The sequence below is a fragment of the Apium graveolens genome, chromosome 3, assembly GCF_009905375.1.
Source record: "Apium graveolens cultivar Ventura chromosome 3, ASM990537v1, whole genome shotgun sequence".
NCBI lineage: Eukaryota > Viridiplantae > Streptophyta > Magnoliopsida > Apiales > Apiaceae > Apium > Apium graveolens.
The window spans coordinates 206872811-206882235 of record NC_133649.1 but is presented as its reverse complement, the minus strand read 5'-3'; the positions used below and the strand labels follow the sequence as shown (position 1 = coordinate 206882235).

The 9425-nt window shown below is 36.2% G+C and overlaps 1 non-coding gene across 1 annotated transcript; it reads right to left on the bottom strand.

Annotated features, from left to right (window-relative positions):
- Positions 1–7826: 7826 nt before the first annotated feature.
- On the bottom strand, positions 7827–7933 carry LOC141716407 (small nucleolar RNA R71). Its single transcript, XR_012573119.1, has one exon. It is a non-coding gene; the product is annotated as a small nucleolar RNA R71 (small nucleolar RNA).
- Between the last annotated feature and the right edge of the window lie 1492 nt (positions 7934–9425).

Below are 9425 nucleotides of genomic sequence, written 5' to 3'. Positions count from 1 at the left end.
AGGTAGTAATTTTCTAAATCAAATACAAATCAAGTCAACCAAGCTAGCAAAATCATTTCATCAAAAATCAAAAACAACCAAGGCATTTGTTCTTCACTTTGCTCTCGGCTTTTACACATTTTCAAGGCTAGATTTTTCAAAAATCAAGATCCAAGCATCCTAAATTGGTAAGAAAATTCCCTAATCATCTTTATGCTTAGTTATGGCTATATCATGAGTTTAAGCCATTAATTCTTTCTCTAAATTCTTCATTTAATCAAAGAAGAAGACAATGAATAGTGTTTTCAAGTTTTTAACTTGAACTTTTTCTTGTTTTCTTGAAGATCCAAGCTTTCCTAAGGCTTCTCAAAGCTTCTTAAGGCTTCCTAGCTCCACCCACCACTTCAAGGAAGGTATACCATTTCCAAACCCTAGGTTCATATATATTATAAGGTGATTTTGATGAGTGGGATGCTATTGTAGTTGTTGTTATGATTTAGAGTTTGAGATTTGGTATGGTAGGGTAATGGAATGGTAATTTTGTGGTTTTGATTTTAAGGAACTTAAGTATGATTAAAGTTAGGTTTAAGCATATGTATGAATGATTAAAATTGAATTGGTTGGGATTGTTATGATGTGATAAGGATGGATGTTTGTTGTGTGTTGGATTTGAGGATGGTTTGGGTTGATTGTGGATGGTTTAAAAATTTGGAAATCGCGTAAACATAGCCGTCGTAACGTCCGATTTTCTTTGGACTGTTTTTGTGCATAGCATTAGGACCCGAGAACCCCCTGCTAGATTATGACCACTGCCATGTTTAGATAGCTCATGTTACGAGCTTCGTTTTGATATGTAGTTCGTTCGATTCCGATGCACGGTTTAGGAGAAACGACCGTTTCAAGTAACGGCGTTTCGCGAACGAAACTTTTTCCCTCGCCTTACTTTGAAACATAGGTTAAAGACCAAAAAGGGTTAATTAATGTGTGAAACATTTATGGTAAGTGTGTTAGGCAGTTGGTAAGTCATTCGCGAAGGAATCGCTTTAAAACTCGTAAAGGTTAAATTATTAAAAATGGCGGAGCCGAGGGTACCCGAGTGACTTAAGCGAATCGGTGAGCGCCAAACAAGCGTTAGAGTCTAAGTTAGTTAAAGTATAGGTTTACAAGTGATTTTGGTTTAATTCCAACTTACTTGTTGTTTATAGGTGATCAGACTTGTCCCGAGCCTTTCTCACCCCCAAGTCGCTCAGGCAAGTATTCTATCCGTTATACTGTTGTTGTGATGAATATATGTATTTGCATTATCTTGCGATAGATGCATGTTGGATAATTAGCAAATGATGCGATATATTGTAGCATGTGATATAGTATGTATGCATGCCTGTTTCATATTCTTGGAATATATATCTGTTGGTTCAGTTGATAATACCTATGCTAGAGGATAGCGGTAACTTGTGTATACCCTTAGTATAGGGACCCAAAGGTGAACATATTTCTAAACCGGGAGTCGATGTTCCCGAGTATATTATATATATATATATTTATATATATATATATGGATATAGTTTTTAAAACTATGGATCGAATAAGGTTTATTCGATACCTTTATTTTATTATTTGAATATTATTTGAATATTCATTCGAGGGCTTATGACTCAGTTTATTTTATTATTTGAATATTATTTGAATATTCATTCGAGGGCTTATGACTCAGTTTATATTATTATTGAATATTACTTGGATATTCATTTGAGGATGTATGACTCCTTTATTTTATTTAATGAATATTATTTATAATATTCATTCGAGGTATTATGACTCCGCTTATTACTGAAATATATTCTTTATTTTATTAAAGAATAAGGTGTTAATAATCAAACTTATTTTCGATTATTCAAATAAAGATAATACTTTCATATAAGTATATCTTTGGTTATTTAATACTCGTTTCAAGTATAAGTTTTAAAACTTCTACTTCAATTATTTTTATAAAGATTATTCTTTATGGGAATATTATTTAATTAATAATATTCAGATATTTTCAAATATTCCGGGGACTGATTTACTTCATTAAATCAGCTTTACTCCAAACACTCTATAAAGTGTTTTCGAGTCTTCAAAATGATTTTTAAAAGATAGAGCGGATCCCAAAACTCATTTTTATATTTAAGATCTTCCTTTTAAGGGGATTTAAATACTCGTTCAAAACTTGAGGGATCCGGCTCAGTGGTGTATTTTATATTCGCAACAAGGTCGCAGTTTTGGTAAATAAATTGATTACTTACCCAACGTTCGGGAAGTAAGTCCATCTATTGAGTCGGCATAAGCAACATGGGCGCAGTGGGCGTCCATGATAGTGTAAGTGGCTCAGTGGGAGTCCATCAAATGCATAAGTGGCTGAGTGGCAGTCCAGCATAAGGTCCTAATTATGACCAGGGTGATGACCAGTGGGGAATTCGTCCATCTACTAGTAGAAAAGGTTACTAATGGGTATCTTTGCCTGATCAGCAAGATATCTAGTTTATGCCAAAATTCTTTTCCTTTCCAAAATTCATTGGATGTTTCAAACTCTGTTCATACTTTACATAACAGAGGTTCCAGGAAATGTTTTCGGGATATATATATGTGGATATATATATATCGGGACTAAATAAAGTATCTCATAACTTTTTCATTCAATAATATTTTAAAGATTGAATCCATTCAAGTCTTAACTTGTGGTCTCATCTATGGGATGTTTTTCTTAAAACTCTTTATACTTTGAACAGTGGTAGTTCAAGTAAGCTTTATAGATGATATAAGTGTAGTGAAGTATTTGGTAACTTCATTTCTTGTTTTTACTTATATCTAGTAAGTAATTATCTTACGCGCGATAAAGATTCTATTAAGTATCCATTTAGATACTTATATTATTGTTATCACTATATATTATCTTGCGAGCTGTAAGGCTCACTCTTGTTTTATTTCTTCATCACACAACAACAGTTAGGAGAGATGGCCAGACTCCAGCAGACCCAGCGCAAGCGCGTGGGAAGCGCCCCGCGTCTTCCCGATGATGTTGTAGCTGCTATAGCTGCAGAGGTAGATCTATTGTAGATCCTACTATCTACTTTTGAGAATCAAATTATGTATAATTATAACTTGTGGCAGATAATGGCAATTAACTGTAAATTTATCAAGTAATCATTTTGGGTTGTAATAATTTTAAATTGTGGATTCAAAGACTTGTACTTATTTCAATTTCATCTCTGAGACTATAACGGGTTGTGGTGTGTGTTAGTGTGGGGTCACAGCATAAGGTTATTTTTATTAATTAAGTGAAGTGATATTGTGGAAAGAAAGACCGTGACAACCCGGATCCCCGACCCCGGATCTGGGGGTGTTACAACAGTGAATATTTTAAGTTTGGGGGTAGTAGTTGAAGGAATATAGTTTGTGTGAGTCTCATATAGTTTGCATGTTCGTATAGTTGCATATTTTTTCATGTAGTTTTTTATTTATTTTTGGTAGTTTTATGATATTTTGTTCATGTAGTTTCATGCATTTGCATTATAACATGATCTCTTAGATAACTTTCTGATTGATTTGTTAAATTGATGCTAGTGTAGTGATGTCATATTTGGTGATGTTGAGTCTTATTGGATTGATTTGCATGCTAGAGACACTTGTATTTCACTAAGTCTTATAGGTTGCTAGAGTGCTAGATCATAGTCATGATTTGTTTGATTGTCGAGGTTTAATCACTTGTTTATATTTGGAATTTTGGGTATTCTCTTAATAATAAAAGACATGGATATTTAAAAATTGGAGAAATTGGATTTCATTGCTAGTTATGTGGCTAGGTGTCAATTGGCTAGTAGTCGGCTCATATTTATATGAGTAGTCTAGGGTTGAGCGAGATGGAGCGAAACAAACTCGTTCAGAATTTTGTGAAAATAAAAAAAAGAAAAAAAAGAATAAGTGTTATGCATAATTGATCACGAGTGGGCTCTTTAGTACTCGAGTTATTAAGTTCTTAGGGGACTTTGTGCCTAGTGACCTAAGGCTTTTATAGTCTGGGATTTGCTAACCTAACGCTCGCTACATGGGTACTATTGTTTAAGTCTTTTGTGGAACTCACTCATTGCATGATCAAATAAGTATACTTGTGTTGTGTTTTTGTGAATAAAAGCATAAATTCATAAAAAAATATGATATATGAATTAAAGTGTTATAAGTTATTTTGAGTCTAGCTTTTATTCTATTTATAAACTTGCGATTATTTTGAAAAGTAGTGAGTCATGATTGTCGATCTAGTAGCAATAGTATATCTGTAAGCATTTGCACACACGCACGTCTCTGGTTTGTAGGTTGATTTGAGAGATTTGGTTGATCTTTATGCGAATAATTCCATTTACGGAGGTGTTGCTTATTGGTTGGTTTAGTTACTCTATGGGGATCATTGCATTCATATTAGTTGCATTCATGCATTTTAATTTCTTGTTCTTGAGCCTGTTTATGCTTGAGGACAAACATCGATTCAAGTTTGGGGGTATGTTGAGTGGTATTTATGACACTTTATAATGCTCTAATAAGCTTTGGATTGGTGCATTTGTACTCAAGTTGTTAAGTGTTTTAACGTATTTTTAAGTGTTTTTACATTCCAGGCGTTATCAAGGTAATTAGGTGAATTAGCATTGTTTTGGTGCTAATATAGTGTCTAGGTGGTGTTGGAATAAAAGCTCGCGAAGACCGGCTCGAATCTGCAAGAAAATTGGAAGAAGTCAATTTTGGCAGAAGATCAGCGCGCCCGCGCTGAACAAGCACGCGGCCGCGCCGAAGTACAGAAAGCCAGCGCGCCCGCGATGATGAAGCGCGTGGCCACGCCGTGTCGGGATAATAATACCTGATTCTATTACAATTCTGTTTCCTGGACTCCTGGGTTGATTGGACTGCTATATATTGATAACTCAAGATCATTTTTTAAGAAGGAGACTTACTAGAGCACAAGGATAAGACGACAAGAGACCTATAGCACAATTCAACAAAGGTGAAGACGATCTAGTTTATTCTTGTGAATCTTTGTTTTGAGTTGTAATCTTGGAAGCTCGTTTCTTATTTTGTTGAACCTATACTCTTGTTTGTACTTGGTTTTAATTATTCGTTATAAACACTACATTTTATATACCATGCTTTCATCGGAACCCACGTTGATGATGAGTCCGATTATGGGCTAATCATTATCGTGGGGTTTTCACGGATTTATTTATGGATTTCTTTAGGTAAATTGTTTGATGCCTTAGTATGTGGTGATTGTATGATATCCTAGTATTGGTTGTGCATATTCGTCTTATGAGCGTCGCGAACTTATAAGATAGTGTGTTAATTCTTAATGAAGCAAAAGTGAATTTAAGGATTTAGAACTTGCCATGCTAGCATAGGTTCATGTATTGTCATGCATGATTCATAGGTAATTTTAACCATCTTACTTGCCTTATGTAATCAAGATAAATAACTTGTGCTTAAACCGTTATGTTGTCAATTTCTATAGACATATAGGGTCTCAATATAATTGGTGTCTATTCAGCTTTTATCTCTTTTGTGGATGTCTGGTAATATGGTACTCGCGCAACAAAAGTTGGCGTTTATCAGTTTCGTGTTATCTGATTAGTGTCATCACCATTGCATGCTAAGTTAAGAACAATAAGGCTATTGAATGAAATATTTAATAAAGTTAGAATCCCATGTTTGTCATAATTATTAATTCCATCAATCTTATTATCGTAGTTAAAATTATTAGTTTAATTCTTAGTTATAAACAACCTCACTTTGTTATCGTCTTAGCATTGAATAATAACCATACATTGTTGCTTAAGTGCGTGAATTAATTAGTTAACCAATACAGTCTCTGTGGGAACGAACTAGAAAAGATTCTATACTACTTGCGAACTCGTATACTGGCGTATATTATTAGCGCGTGTTTAGCGACTAACAGTCAGTGTGCCCACGCTTAGTCAGCACGCCCGCGCTACTACAGTGCGCGGCCGCGCCGGGTGAACAGAATGTCAATGAGCCCGCGCGCGCGCGGCTGCGCCAAGTCGGGTTTCAAGAATCCCGTTTTTACTACAATTTTGATTTCTGGACTTCTCTGCTGATCATGGCTGCTATATAATGATAACTTAAGGTCATTTTTCATAACAAGATGTAGCAGAGCATAATGAGAAGACGTAAAAAGACCGTATAGCACAATTTAACGAAGGCGAAGAGGATCTAGTTTATTCTTGTGATTCTTTATTTTAAGTTGTAATCTTGGATGCTAGTTTTCTTATTTGTTGAACCTATACTCTTGTTAACGTACTTGGTTTTATTATTTGTATTTATAAAGACATAGTTTACTATACCATGCTTTCATCGAAACCCACAGTGATGATGAGTTCGATTATGAACTAATCATCATCATGGGGTTCTTGAGGATTTACTTATGGATTTCAATAGTTAATATATTTTGATGCTTTAGTGTGTGGTGATAGTATGATATCCTAGTATTGGTTGTGCTTATTCGTCTTATGAGCGTCGCGAACTTATAAGATAGTGTGTTAATCTCTCTTGAAGTGAAAGTGAATATAGGGGTTTAGAACTTGTCATGCTAGCATAGGTTCATGTAGTTCATATGCATGATTCGTAGGTAATTTTAACCATCTTACTTGCCCTATGTAATCAGGATAGATAACTTGTGCATTAAACCGTCATGTTATCAAATTCTATAGACATATAGGGTCTCAATATAATTGGTGTCTATTCAGCTTCTATCTCTTTTGTGGATATTTGGTAGTAGGGTATTCGTGCAACAAAGTCGGTGTTTACTAGTTTTGTGTTATCTGATTAGTGTCATCACCATTGCATGCTAAGGTTAAGAACAAAAAGACTATTGAATAAAGTAGTAATGAAGTTAGAATCCCATGTTTGTGTTATATAAGTAAATCAACCTTTTAATTCTCGTAGTTAATTGCATGTTAGTTAATAAACTTAGTTATAAACAATCTCAATTTGTTATTCGTCTTAGCATTGAATAATAACCATACCTTTGTTGCATAAGTGCATTGATTGAAATTAACCTAAATCAGTCTTTGTGGGAAGGAACTAGAAATATTTCTATATTACTTGCGATCGTGTATACTTGCGTGAATATTAGCTCGTGTTTTCGTCCTAACAAGTTTTTGGCGCCGCTGCCGGGGACTCGGTGCTAATTTTTAGTTTATGTGTTTGTCATCAGTGGTCGTTAAAGTTCATTGACTCGGACATTGTTACTTAACTGTTTCCTTGTCGTATTTCAGGTACTCTAGCGAGCGTGTATGCATACGCGTTCTTGGTCTCGTAAGAGAACATTGTATCAAGCTGAGGAAGAAGTTGTAGTAGCTAAGGAAGTTTTTGAAGAAGTTCTTGTCGAGGAGAAAATTGAAGAAGAAGCTTTTATTACATTGGGAGAACCAGAAGCGAATACGAAGGCTTTGATGGATTACTCTCAGCCGAAGATTAATGTTATTCAGTCTAGCATTGTCCGACCAACCATCACGGTTAACACCTTTAAGATCAAGTCGAGCACGATTCAGATGATACAAAACTCAGTTCAGTTTGGGGGTTCTCCAACAGAAGACCCCAACATGCACATCAGAGATTTCATCGAGATTTGCGACACTTTCAAGTTCAATGAAGTTTCTGAAGATGCTATTAAGTTGAGGCTTTTCCCATTCTCTCTGCGGGATAAAGCTAAGTGATGGTTACATTCTCTACCACCAGGGTCTATCACCAAATGGGAGGATCTTGCTCAAAAGTTCCTAACTAAATTCTTTCTTATGGCGAAGACTACTGCAATCAGAAATGCACTTACTCAATTTGCTCAGCAATCTGGAAAATCTTTATGTGAGGCTTGGGATCGTTACAAAGAGATGCTTAGAAAGTGTCCTCACCATGGGATGCCTGACTGGATGATCATTAACTGCTTTTATAATGGATTGGGTGCTACTTCTAGACCCATGCTTGATGCAGCATCAGGAGGAGTCTTATGGGCTAAAAGCTATGATGAAGCTTATGAATTGATTGAGCTGATGGCTTTTAATGAATACCATAACCCAACTCAGAGACTACCTCAAGGAAAGGTAGCAGGAATTCTAGAGGTGGATGTAGCTACTGCTATCGCTGCTCAGCTTAAGGTTTTGACGATGAAGGTGGATTCTTTGGCTAATTATAGAGTGAATCAAATCACTAGTATTTGTGAGCTTTGTGCTGGTGCGCATGAGACATAGCAGTGTGCTATTTCTAGTGAATCAGCTCAGTTTGTGAGCAACTTTCAGAGATCACAACAGCCAGTTCCATCCACCTATCATCCCAGCAATCACATCCATCCTAACTTCAGCTAGAGCAATACTCAGAATGCGGTGCAACAGCCTTATCAGCAGTATGCAGCAAAATAATACAATCCTCCTGGTTTTCAGCAGCCGTAATATGCACCAAGACAACAACTTCAGCTGCAACAGTCTAATGAACAATCTGAATTGGAGGAGTTGAGGCTCATGTGCAAGAGCCAAGCGGTGTCTATCAAGACCTTGGAGAATCAAATTGGGCAGATTGCCAATACCTTGATGAATCATCAACCTAGTTCACTACCTAGTGACACAGAAGTTCCAGGTAAGAAGGAAGCTAAGGAGCAGGTTAAGGCAATTATATTGAGGTCTGGGAAGGTTGCAAATCCCAAAAAATCTCAAGTTTCGGAAGATGAAGTTGTGGCTGAGGAAGAAGTGAAGAAGGAAGCAAAAGTGGAACCAAGGAAGACTACTGTGTAACAAACTCCTCCTGAAGGTAATACAGGGGAGAAACATATATATCCTCCACCTCCTTTTCTTAAGCGGTTGCAGAAGAAAAACCTAGATAAGCAGTTTGAGAAGTTTCTGGAGGTGTTGAAGAAACTTCATATCAACATACCTTTCACTGAAGCTCTTGAATAGATGCCTAGTTATGCGAAGTTCATGAAAGGTATTCTCTCTCAAAAAGTGAAGATTGATGACTTAGAGATAGTTTCTCTCATGGAGGAATGCAGTGTTGTGCTGTAACAGAAGTTGCCTCCGAAACTTAAAAATCCTGGAAGATTCACTATTCCTTGTACCATTGGAAAAGTGTCATTTGACAAATGCTTATATGACTTGGGAGTTAGCATCAATCTGATGCCCTTTTCAATCTTCAAGAAGTTGGACTTACCTGATCCAAAACCTACTTATATGACCTTGTAGTTGGCCGATCATTCTATCACATATCCACGAGGCATTGTGGAGGATGTATTGGTCAAGGTTGACAAACTCATCTTTCCTGCTGATTTTGTAATTCTTGATTTGGAGGAGGATAAGAAGATTCCCATAATCTTGGGAAGACCTTTCTTGGCCACTGTCCGAACCTTGATAGACGTACAGAAGGGT